The 12,904-nt window shown below is 48.4% G+C and overlaps 1 protein-coding gene across 1 annotated transcript in view; it reads left to right on the forward strand.

The window, feature by feature from the left end:
- ADAMTS20 (ADAM metallopeptidase with thrombospondin type 1 motif 20) overlaps positions 1-12,904 on the forward strand; it is a 779,002-nt gene that overhangs the window by 484,782 nt on the left and 281,316 nt on the right. The window lies entirely within an intron of this gene.

A 12,904-nucleotide genomic window follows, 5' to 3' on the forward strand; every position in this document is an offset into this window, starting at 1 on the left:
AAAGTGCAATCATATCTGGCAGTGGGAAACCAAAAACCCTCTGTGTTTTAGACCGTAATGATCCCCAAAATTCTTGAATCTTTGGACAGGTCCACCATATGTCCAGCCAATCACCCCGTCCCCCACAACCCCTGCAAAAATTGGGCAATGTGTGAGTTTACATTTTGTTAAGTGTAGCGGGTGTGTAGTGCCATTTGCAACATCATCTTGTACCAGATTTCCCAGATTTCAATGGCGTGGCCCAGTTTCTGGAATGTTTTTCCATGTTCCTTCCCATTGTCCTTTGGAAACAGCCCTTGCAGAAATGGAATTCCATGCAATTGGATTTCTGGGGATTTCTCTAATAGTAAATTGTAGCGAGATGAAAGGCTTATTTATTTTATTTATTGTGCATTTGTAAGGCGCTTATACAGTAAGTCAATTCTGCTTCAAAGTGCCCACGGGGCAACAGGGAGGGAACATGGGATTCAATACAGTGGAAGATAAAGACGGAGATACTATGCCTTGCGAGTATTCAGAACATGCAAGTGCAGCGAGAAGAGTGGAAGTGGGGGTGGGGGTAAGTGCTGGAATGTCCATGCTCGTGGGTGAGCAGCAGATGAAGTGCAAAGTATGGTAAGTGCTAAGTGGCCTGGAGCCGCATTTGGTAGAAAGTGCAAGCCTACAGGATTGAGGCTGGTAGGTGCCGAGGCAAGTGCTGCATGGTAGGCAGAGGCTGGGGCGATTGGTATGGAAGGCCAGGTCCCTGAGGGATACATAAGGGCCCTGGTCACCAGTCACAGTGACTGTGAGATTAGCAGAGGAGGGAAGGAGGAGGTGAAGAGGAAATTCTTAAGAAGCTTCTGGAATTTGAGGATGTCCTGCTCAAAACGAAGAGGAAGTGGGAGGCTGTTCCATAAGAGGGAGCCTGCTGAAGAAATTGATCGGCCCCTGGCCCTCTATTTAGTGGAATGCTTTACGCACAGAGGGCCTCATTCCGAGTTTGGCGCAAAGGGACACCGGTGCCGGTAATCCCTTTGCGCCCTATTCTGAGTTCCCTTAGCGGGTCCCTTCCTTAACACCTGGTTTTACCAGGGACTTTAGAGCTAATAACGGCACCGCAATTTGCGTTACCGTTATTAGCGCCTTCCGATTGAGCCCTATGAGGGCTCAAATGGGAATGGGGAATGGCTTTTTCAATGGGGACCTACCGGTCCCGCAAAGCTCGGAATAGACCGGTAAGTCCCCATTGAACGAGGGCGGACTCGGTACTGGTATTGGAGGTAGTCATGGCGCTAATAGCGCCATGATTACCTCCAAACTCGGAATGAGGCCCAGAGAGTTGGTGCCAGAGGACTGCAGAGGTCTAGAGGGGAGAGTATTTAGTAAGAAAAAGTTGCAGATAGTGTGTCCCCAGGCCCGAGACAGCCTTGTTGATGAATTTAATCTGTGTCACAACCGGGAGCCAGGGAAGAGTTTTTAGGGTAGGAGAGATGCGTTCCCTGGGCTTAAGGTCAAGGATAAGTCTTGCTGCCCGATTCTGGATTATCTGGATGGGTCGTAAAGTGGAAGAGAGATTCAGGAGAAGGCTATTGCAGTAGTCAAGCCTAGAGAGAACCAGGGCTCTGATAACATTGAGATTCTGGGGGAAAGTGAGAAAAGGGAGAATTCCTTTGAGAAGGAAGAATTGAAAGTGTGACTTCTTGGCAATGTCCTGAGAGCGAGGGAGGAAGGAGAGAGAGGAGTCGAAGATGACTTCAAGGTTTCTGGCTTCAGAAGAAGGAGCCGGAGGAGAGCCGACAGAGGATGGTCAGAGTAAGGGGAAAAAAAGAGGGAGCAGGAGTCCCAATGGGAATGATCTCAGTCTTGCTGGCATTGAGGCAGAGATCATTGGAAGTACAGCAGGATAGGCAGTCAGGTATGACGGAAGATGCAAGAGGGTCAGTAGGAAGTTTGAAAAAAGAGCTGTTTGTCATCTGTGTCATCCTACCACTGGAAGATGGAGGAGAAGGAGGACATGAGTAGTGCTAGCTGAGCAAGGTAAGTGTTGAAGAGCCAGGGGGAGAGGTTTGAGCCCTGCGGGGCACCACAGGTGGAGAAGGAAGTAGGTCCGGAGAAGGTGCCCAGAATGACTTGGGATGAACGTTCGATTAGGAAGGAGGTAAGCCAGTCCAATGCCGCTCTGAGATACCAAGGGTATCATGGAGGGTATCATGGAGCCATTTTGTGAGGATAGAATGGTTAACCGCATCAAAGGCAGAGGAGAGATCAAGTATGATTAGGACACCTGGAGAGAGTCTAGAGATGCAAGCAGTTCTTCACGGGTGTTCAGAAGAGCAGTTTCCATGCCTGTGGATACTCAGAATCCAGATTGATGGTCGTGGACACAACCAACAAGTTCAGTGTGTGAGGTTAGTTGTGGAAAGTCCAGCTTCTCCAGCAGTTTTCCAAGGAAGGGGGTGATAGAAATAGGGTGGTAGTTGGCTAGATAGGTAGGGTCTGCTGAAGGTTTTTTCAGAAGGGGGCACACAAGGGAGTGCTTGAGGGAGGATGGAAAAGATGAAGTGGCAAAAGAGTGGTTGCAGAGATCAGCGAGTACAGGAGCAAGAGTGTCCATGTGGTCCTTGATGGTTCTGGAGGAGCAAGGGGAAACCTGTTTGGAAGAGACCTTTATGGAGCGGGCAACTCTGGTGACTTCTTCAGGGGCTACAGGGGAGAAGGAGGAGAGAGAGGAAGGAGGAGGGCGAGAGGCCATAGGAGGCAGAGAGGGAGGGAGTGAGGGAGGGTAGCAACGGTGCTCAGGATGTCCAGTGTTTTAGTGGTGAATTGTGTGGCCAGTGCATTGCAGAGGGCCTGGGATGGAAGAGAGGAGGAGGAGACTGCAGAAGGGTTGGCTGGCCGCCTGCAGATTTTAAGAGTTCAGCCGTGTTGTTGGAGGCACCTGATACCCTTCCCTGGATGTGGGCCCTTTTCTTGGCACTGATGGAGTATCTGTATTGCCTTTGGCAGGCCAGTTTTTCGGAGGGTGAACCTGAGGTTTGCCACTTCCGTTCCACAGCTCTGCACTTGCGTTTCAGGTGTTACGTTTGGAGACGGGTTTCAGGCGGATCCTCATGACTCTGGCAAGAATTTCAAGGGTGTTGGTAATGGCCAAATTGAGGTTGCTGAGAGGAGAGTCAGTGGTGGAATCTAGGGGTGGGGATGAAGGTTGATGCAAAGGCAGCAGCCGACACTCTTTCATCGGACGGATGTTCGTGAACGAGGTTGGCAGGGCTTTTGCAGGGGTGGTCAAAGGGCCGAAGGGACCCAGGTGTGAGGAGAGGAGAGAATGGTCTGACCAAGAGTGGAGTGACCAGAGGGGAGGCGAGAGAAAGAGGTCAGAATGAATGAGGGTGTCCAGAGTGTGTCCAGCTGAGTGGGTTGGGCCAGAAGGGAGAATGAAGAGGGATAGTGTTTTGCAGAGGTCAAAGAAGAGAGTGGACGCTGTGACAAGGAAGTCCAATTGGATGTTGGAATAGACCATCAGTGGTTGAGAGTAGGGAGGAACAGAAATCAGCCCATTCAGAGAGGAACAGGGTGATAGCGCCAGGAGGCCTGTAGATGGTAGAAATGGTCAGAGAGGAGGAGGGAGAGATTACCGGCTTGCAGACCAGGTTCTCAAAGGAAGAGTAGAGCTGGGTGGGTATGACGGAAGAAGGCAACCCCACTACCAGCACATTGAGGTCGTGGTTTGGAGATGATCTTGAAGCCATCAGGGAGAAGGGAGTCAAAAGCAGTGACCAAGCTGGTATTGAACTATATCTCAGTAAGAGTGAGAATGTCAAGGTCAGTGTTTTCAAGTAGGAGGCAAAGGCCGGCAGAGTGTTTATTGGCTGTGCAGGTGTTAAGAGTAGCCAGCTGAAGGAGGTCTCTGGCTTTGAAGGTTTTCTGCAGTGGAGTACAGGGACGTGGTACACCAGTCAGAGGGGAAGGGACAGAGAGAGTGGTAGTGGGAGAGACAGGTGAAAGTAGGAGTTTAATGAGGGATAGCAGGAGTCGGTCAACGAGGAGGAGGTTGGGTTGAGGACCCGGAACCAAGATATCGCCTGCGTGGTAGACATTAATGATGCAGCATAATAATGAGAAGCCAGCCAAGAGGACTCCCCACTTGATGCTACCATTAATGGGAGAGGATGTGAAAGGGTGCAGACAGAGTGGAGATGAGATGAGGAGTCCATAGATCTTGAGAAGGGACAGAGAAGAGGATTTTAGTGAAGACCTGTCTGGAAGTTGCGCTGACATAGGTGTCTGTGATAGGTAGGCTAGGGTTTGTGGTCAGGATGTCTTTTTTTGTACAGAAATTGCCAGTTTTGTTCAACATAGGTAAGTGCACACAGCCGACGCGCTTTTCGACCTAAGTCTTTTTCAGGGCCAATGGAGTAGCGATAATGCTCTGGATAGAGCTGATGGGTGGTCCTCCCGAGTCAGGGTGCCACTGTTGCTGGATAGCCAATTCTGGTAACCGAATTGTCTTGGCGCTGACACGCCGACTCGGCACCAGAATTGGCTATCCAGCAAAACTGGCAATTTCTGTCCAACTTAATGTTTTGAAATTGTGCTGGTATTGGTTCTTTTACAACAATAATAAAACAATAAATGACTAAGACAACCAAGACTCCTCGGACCTGATGATGAACCTAAATCTCTAGCAAATCAGCTATATTCATGGATCTTTGAATCCTCCCAGCGCCCGAAATTATCCAAAGGTTTGCCTTCTCATTAATTACAGAAAGAGTGTGTGATAGGGGTTTCAATAAAGAAAAAGAGTGTTCACAAATAGTAAGTCAGGATGTGATTGCCAGGGGTCTCCCTTCACCACATTTTTAGCACGGTACAAGGTGGGTCTCCAGAGCACAGCACACACTCAAGCTTTCCCAGCACGAGCTGACAGTTCCGCTCCAGCTATCAGGTTCTCTGATGGTTAAAGTCTCTGCTTTGGGTGACGGCTTCACCCCTGGGTCCCCCTCTTCCGGGTGCAGACCTCTCCCAGTCGTACTCGATAATTCAATTTAACAGTTCCATTCTCAACAAACTTTGGGTGGCGATTTTCCACCCCTGGATCTCCCTCTTTCGGGTCAGACCACTTTTCAACTTCCAGCCTCCCTCCTACGGGTTCACAATTGCTTTCCTTTTCGGGTTCTCCCTCTGCCGGGCTCGGATTCCATTGCCAAGGGGGACACACCCCTTCTCCTGGTCTTACATTGCTTTTGTACTAAAAAAAAACTAAATGTCTCTTCAAACAGTTCTTTAAGGCTTTGCCCCTTTACCACCTTTTAGTTCACTGTGGACATCCCTCTGCCGGGTTCACTCGTGTCAACAAACTGTTCATAGAACTTTAGACTCTTACACTCACAAGTCTTAATGTCTTTTCAAAAATTCACTGTGGACTTCCCTCCGCCAGGTTCCCTCCTGTCAACACAATGCTCATGGGACTTCAGATTTCGTCCCCTCTTGTTAGCATTCTTCTGCCGGGTTCACTCCTGCCAACCTTTACAACGCACTTGTTGTGCACTTTTCATACCATGCGGGATTAGTTTCCCTTAGTTTCCCCATCATCTGCCAGTCAAAGACTTAGACGGTACGGGGGAATTGACAAGAGCCCTGTATGACCACTCTGACCCCTTCCACCTTTTCCTAAGACCTTCTGGTTACTGTAGTTCAACAGCAGGGTAATCGCCTAGCGTTTCTCAAGTGAACACCCATGTGGTGTTTGATTCTGTTATGCTGGCTTTCCCCTTTCCTTATATCAATAGTTCTTTGTTCATTCATAGTTCAATTAGCCACTTGCTAATTTCATTCAACACAGTTCGGTTTCTTTATCGGCTCTCCCCTCGACTCACCGGCTATGATGAACTGTTTTGCTTTTGTGTCTTTATAGTCAAGGCCAGTACCATTGGGCCATGCGTCTCTCCTCATCCTAGCTGTCAGCGAAGGAGGCGCCCGGGTACCGTTGACATCTGTTGCAACACACGCTGGCTATTGTTTGCTGTCTTCCAATTCCTTCTGTTGAGGCTTCACGGGCCTCTGTCGATAAGGGCAAGGTCACTTCTCTGCTTGGTAGCCTCTCGATTTGCGCCATCTTTCTCCTTCTCTTGAACTGCAGTGCTGAGTTAGCGCTCACCTTGTGCGGTCTGCCTTGCTCGTAGGGTGCTGCCATGCTCCACCTTTTATCCTTGTGGGGAAGGGAAAGGGCCATCAGGTGTGTGTGATTCTGGTCAATTGCCTGACTTTGCCTGACTCTTGTATTGGGACATGTCAGGTAAACGGCTCTGGTGTTAGTCCGTTGTCTTTCGTGTTGTGCAAAGGTGTTCGTGTCGGAAAGGCGGGGCAGTGTTTTGGAATATCCTACATCCTCCCCATCCCCCCCCCCATCCAGGTGATCCTCCTGCACTGGTCCACCCCCAGGATTTGGATGCAAAAGCGATGGCTGTGTCCTGGCCACATGGATGACAGATCCCCGGGGACTAGACAGGGAGCCACCTTCATGTTTCTCACAGTAGGCAGAGTAATTGGTTCAGAAAGTTAGTGGAGGAGACAATGGGAAAGTTCGGCCATCACTCAATGGTAGAACTGCAGGGAGCGTACAGGTCCAGGGGCGCAGGTTCGTGGGGTAGCAGTTAGCAAGTCTCTAGGCCGAATCATATTTTGAGGAGGTTTGCGAAAAGGTGGAGAACCTGCGGGCCCTCCTCAGCCTGGACAGGCTCAGACAGTGTCCCAAGTGACCCCGACTAGTCTCGTAATTTGGCTAATGTACATGCGTCTGGGAGTGTCCGCTTTGGGAAGCCATAATACCTCATCTAGGGAAAGGCTCACTATTGTCCTGTCCATTTTAGCCCATGTTATCTTGGGGTTGGTAGTAAGCAATTCCCTAATAACCCAGATTTGAGCCGCTTCATATTAGGCTCTGAAATTTGGGAAGGACAAGCCACCTCTGTTTCTGTGGGTTAATAAGATTGTGAAAGAGTTTCTAGGCCTCTTGTTTTTCCAGACAAAATGATAGGATAATTTTAATAGTTCCTTAAAAAAGAGTTCGGAAGTTGAATTGGGGAGGTCGAGAAGTAGTAGAGTAATCTTGAAAGGATCCACATCTTGATCGTTGCTGTCCTTCCCAGCCAAGAGATAGTCAAGGGACGCCATTGCTAGCAGTCATTTTTTATGACAAGGAGGTACAATGGATAGTTGGCTGCATAAAGAGAGTCCAACGACTTAGTAATAGTAATGCCCAGGCACCGGATTCCCTCCTTGGGCCATCTGAAAGGAGAACTTATCTTCGCCTCATGGAGATCTTGCCCCTGGAGAGTTCAATTGAGAATTTCGGATTTGTCAAAGTTGACCTTTAGCTTGGCCATCCTCTGATACTGTTCCAGTTCTCTCTGGGCTGCTCTCAAAGAGGAAGGCAGGTTTGTTAGAGCAAGGAGCATGTCATCAACGAATGCCATTATTTTATGTTCCCACGCACTAAAGGGTATCCCTATGACATTGCCTACCTCTCTTAGTCGGATCAAAAGGGGTTCTACCAATATTGCGAAAAGAATAGAGGGCCGAGGACAACTCTGTTTCGTGCCTCTGTAAATCTTGATATTGTCGGAAAGATTCTCATTTACTAACAATAGCGTCTGTTGGGGTTACGTAATTGGCTCGCACCATTTTTTAAAAACCTTCCCCAAACCCTATACTCAAGAGAATGGCAAAAACAAATGACCATTCGACCTGATTGAATGCCTTTTTGGCAACTAAAAAGAGCAGAACCACCGAGGGTGGCAGTTCTACGGATGTTGTCGAAGGTTTGCTGTCCACTTACAAATCCCAATTTGTCCTTCACTATGAGTCCTGGTAGGAAACCTTCTAGTCTGTTGGCCATTTGAGAAACCTGAATGTATTCTCACTCTTAAACCCCTTGGACCCTCTTCTCAGGTTGCCAGGGAAAGGCCATCACTCTTGGATCCCGACCCAGGGGGTGGATAAGTGAGGATCACCTGGGTGGAGGGTCCTCAGAGATTGAGAGTGGGCTGCCCGCAGCTGAGACATGTAATCCCCCTTTGCCTATTGATGACCAACCTAGCTCTCTCCGACCTTTATGGGCTACTGCAAGACCTCTCTCCTCATTTCCCCACATTTAACATTTGAAAGTACTAGGACGAGGAAGAGGAAACTGAGAGTAATGAAAACTACACCGTCATTTTGCCCCTCTAGTACTAGGACGAGGAAGATGCCTTCAGAGTATGGTGAGAGTCAGGCATGTCCCCTTAATCATGGTCAGGCAAACCTAACAAAGGATCCACACCTGCAACCTGTTAAGTGGTCGCAGGTGTATAAAATGAGAGCCAGAGAACAGTATGAGGAGCAGCAGGGAGACCTGTGGGGGAGAAACCAGCAGGAGACCTGTGACGTGAAGAGAAGGCCATGGTGGGGCCTGCGAGGAAACCAGGATGCCGGCCAATGGCCCGAGGAGCTGTGGAGCCCAAAGCCCGTTCAGCTGTGGGGCTACCACAGATGTGGGAGCTTCAATATTGGGAAGCATGCTGCTAATCCTGCCGGCAAGCAGGAAAGAAGAAGGGACGCCATCCGCATCAGGGAAGCGGTGACCCAACGTGTGCAGGCGAGCACTCGGAGTGCGATTGGGGGTAGCAGGAGGCGGTCTGCCGACAGGAGAAACAGACCTAAGGCAGGATCCGCCGCCGGAGGGGACGCTAAAAGTCGGGGAGGTCACTCGAAGCCAGGTGCCTCGGGAAGGCTGCACACAGATTACGAACTGCCGAACAATGTTAAATAAATACCGAATGGAATGAAACATCGAACCCAAGATAAAATATGCATTTTAAACACCTAGCTGAATGAAAACTTGTACCAACCTTAAACTGTAAATATATTGAATATGGAACTGAATGCAAACAGGAACAAGTTATGCATATTGAATGTGGGCAAAATTTATAACAGATGAAAGATAAAAGGGAAAGTGCCCAATTGAACGCAACCTTCATAAAAGAGCGCAAGTGTGAAAGAGTGTCACAGAAAGGTTGGGCATGAACCAGACCACTGCAATACAGTGAACTTTATGAACGAGTACAGTGCCAAAAGGCCAAAGACTGGCACAAAGGTGTGTAACACATAATGGCAAAGTCAAGAGGCTGACAAAGAGAAGTCAAGTGAAGGTGAATCTGTACACAGAAGTAAAACAGAAGAACCTCTGTGGGCTAAAGAGCCTTAGGTTCCTGGTTGCGCGACCTGTGATGGGTGGACTGTGTTGTCGGACAACTGCGCCTAGATGACAAAACGCTGAAGTGGGAAAGCCAAAGACATTGTGAAATCTATCTAGAAGAAGCACTTCAAGTAAGTAGGTGATGCAAAGAAGAAGGGGGTCAACATGGCCTGAATTTCTGTTGAATTCTGAGGAACTGAAACAAGTACAAGTGGCTGAGCTAAAGTCTTGGGGATAGGCACCGCGAGACTTGAGGAACTGCAAGTATTGAGAAAGAAGCCTCAAGATCCTTTTCTTTTGAACTGTGTTGCTTGGAACTTGGGGAAGGGAACCCCAAGGATTCTGTGGACTGTGTTACCTTGATCGTGAGAAAGGTAACTTTGAAACATTTGTGGAACTTTCTTGAACTTGGGAAAGGGGAACTGAAGAGGAAGCTAAGAGCTGGAAGAAGCTCAGAGCATTGTGTTCATCACCTTGTCTTTGATTATTGTACTGACATCCCTACACGTTGTTTAGCTTTAGTTGGGGGGGCAAGGCTAGTTTTTGGATATAGACAGACTTTTAAGTTGAACTCTTTGGGCCTCATTACGACCCTGGCGGTAAGGGGTTTACGCCAGCGTTAGCTGCGCCGACCCCTTACCGCCAATTACGAGGTCCCTTAGCGCCATGGAGCTTTTAACACCCGCTTTTAGCGGGTGTTAAAATCCATGGCGCTAAGGGACCATGGAGTTAATTACGCCACCGTAATTTACGGTGGCGTAATTAACGCCTTCCCCACTCCCATTATGCCCTATGGGGCAAAAATGGGAATGGGGAAGGGTAAATGGGGATTGGGGACTTACCGCCCCGCCAAGGTCGGAATGGGGCGGTAAGTCCGCCAACCACCATGGCGTAAACGTAGTTTACGCCATGGTGGTAAAGTGACGGCCCAGGCGGTAACTTACCGCCTGGGTCGTAATGAGGCCCTTTGACTCAGACTTTCCTTAATTTCATTCAGTTTGGGAAATCCCACCTTAGCATTGGGCAAGTTAGGCCTTCTACCATCCTGACGTTTAAGTTAACAAATATCTATTGTTTGAACTTTAAGTCTGTTGTATGTATCTTGCTTCATGATGCCTTCACAGCCAGGATGTTAGTGTACATTTTAGTGTCAATATTAATCCATTGAGGGGACAATTTGCTAATTGGCCCAAAATGAGTTGAAAAGATTGGTTTGGATGGAGTTGCTTTGAATGTTTTATCAAACATAGCAGGAAAGCCATCCCAACACTGGAATGTATTAATACGTAGGCTTCCATCACTTTGAGCACCTCCTGTTGGGTTATTTGAGCTTGCAACATTTCCTTGTCATCTAATGTTATCTGCGGGAGAAGCAGAGAGTTTAAGCAGTCTGCTTGAGAGTCACCGAAGGCTAAACCCTTTTTGGCTGAATCATTGAAAACGTTTTAAAGTTGGAGGGACCTACTCCATCACACTCATTGTAAAATTGTCAGGTAAACCTACAGCACAAATGTCTTTCCATGACAGAGTTATGCTGTGTGGCGACACCCCACCTTCGAAGTTGCCAAAGTAACACCCACCTAGCCGGGTTGGGAAAGATCTCCTGGGATCCCACCATATTGATGCAGTGCTCCCAGAGACACTTATGTCCCCTGCAGAAACTGTCCTGTTGTAATCGGTCTATTTCAGTGTGGCTATTGCACCAGGGACACTTATTTAGGCAGTATTGCCCGAGGAGGGGGGCCATTACCGGTCAGGTAATGCCCCCGGGGCCATAGTTAGAAGCTTGAGCGAGGGCTTTAACAGTGCCTTGGGGGCACTACCCGACCGGTAATGCCCCCCCTCCAAGGGTCAGATTGCCATTAGTACCACGGCACATCGTACCGGGATACTAATTGCAATTTCTCTTGATTTGCCCAAAAAAAGCTAAGAAATTGCCACCAAGGATCAGGGAAAAGAGACTACACATAGTCCCTTCTCCCTTTCCATGGCGGACATTAAAACCAATGTTAAAAAATAGTAAACAAAAAAAATGGCTGCCATGGAAGGGGCAAAGGGACTACACGTAGTCCCTTCTCCCTTTCCATGCCGGCCACTTGCGGAAAGAACTCCGGGACGCAGCGGTGCACCAAGCCTAGTTGGGCGGTTAAGGGCCGGGGCGTGGGCCAATGAGCTTGCTCTTTACAAGCTCATTGACTCTCGCCGGGCAGTAATCTGCAATATGGAGTCAGCAACTGGACTGTTGGGCCTGTGGGAGGAATTGGAGTTTCCTGGTGCATGTTACTGGTAAACATGGCCGCAACCATTTGCCATTACCTGGCTGTGGTTCCTGGTGACGGCCTGGCTTCACCTTGCTAGGCCTTGTGTAACAAGGTATATATTGCACCCTTTTAATGTGGGCAATTTGACACCCTCCTCGCCAGGGTTGGAGATGCCACCTGGGATCCCGCCATCTTGTTGCCGCTTTCTTGGAAGACTCTGTTGTTTCGCCTGCAGAAATAAATCGGTCTATTTCCGTGGGGTTGCTGCACAATCTCCACCTATTCTGTTATTTGTATTCAGTATTCGGAACCACAGGGGTTATGGAACGAATTAAATTTTCATGGTACCTGCCATATGTCAACACGGCCATCATCAGTTGTTAATTGCTGGAGGCGAATGCTGCTGATTGGCTAGCTTTACCCTGCTAGTGCTTACGTAATTAATGGCATGTACCACCTACTGGTTTCCATGCCTGCCATTGGGCAGCACGTACCACGCTTTTATGTAACAGGCACCCTATTTCTTCTCTCGCGCAATCATGTGTACCACAGTAGTGGTTTCCTTATTCAGGAATTCTCAAAATACACAACAACTGGATGCAACTTGTGTCTGTGTGGCAGTAAATATTTGTATCCAGAGTTCATCTGCAATTGTGGGATAACCCTGGATATACAACCTTTTGAAAAAGAGTGGGCCCAAGTAGAGTTAAATCATGATCCGTTATGTGCATTATGGCAGCAATACTTTTATTTTTAAAACTTTGCTATTTTTTTGAGAAAATTGGGAAAAACAATACATTTATATTAAAAAGATATCTTATTTTTATTTATTTTATAGTACTGGCAAAAAAATTGAACTGGTAGAATAATGCATTTATAAACATGGCGGGCCGCATTATGAAATGGATGGTAATTCTTCCTGGCGTGCCATAAAGCACCCAGGAGATGGTATTACATGAAGTATTCCCACCTCATCCTAGCAGAGGTAGTAAAACCCTTTGGTCCTTTTCTGGACCCGCCAGGCCATAGGACCACAGGCTGGGAAAGTATCGGCCAATGCAGGGTGGCAGGGGTGGGACGAGGTTGTGTTGTGCCTTGTCTCCCTTCAGGGGGGGTTTGTTTGGACTCCCGCCATACTGACGGTGACCCCTCAGCATAGGCCCAACTGCAGACAAGCTCAGAGTTGGTCTAGAGTTCAGAGGTTTGCCTCGCTGTACCACAAGAATTGTAATATTGATTTGGCATTCAAGCCTGCTCATGCTTGGGGGCATAGACTTTGGGGACGACCCCATGCAATCCCATCCGTCCCATTTCTCTTCTCCTAATGATACTGGGAAGAGACTCCTCCCAGCAGGGTTTTTCCCAACAGAGGGATCGTCCACCGCAACCACCACCTTTAAATTATGGGCAGCAACAGACTGCCTTG

The sequence above is a fragment of the Ambystoma mexicanum genome, chromosome 12 (assembly GCF_040938575.1).
Source record: "Ambystoma mexicanum isolate Mex_15411 chromosome 12, UKY_AmexF1_1, whole genome shotgun sequence".
Taxonomy (NCBI): domain Eukaryota; kingdom Metazoa; phylum Chordata; class Amphibia; order Caudata; family Ambystomatidae; genus Ambystoma; species Ambystoma mexicanum.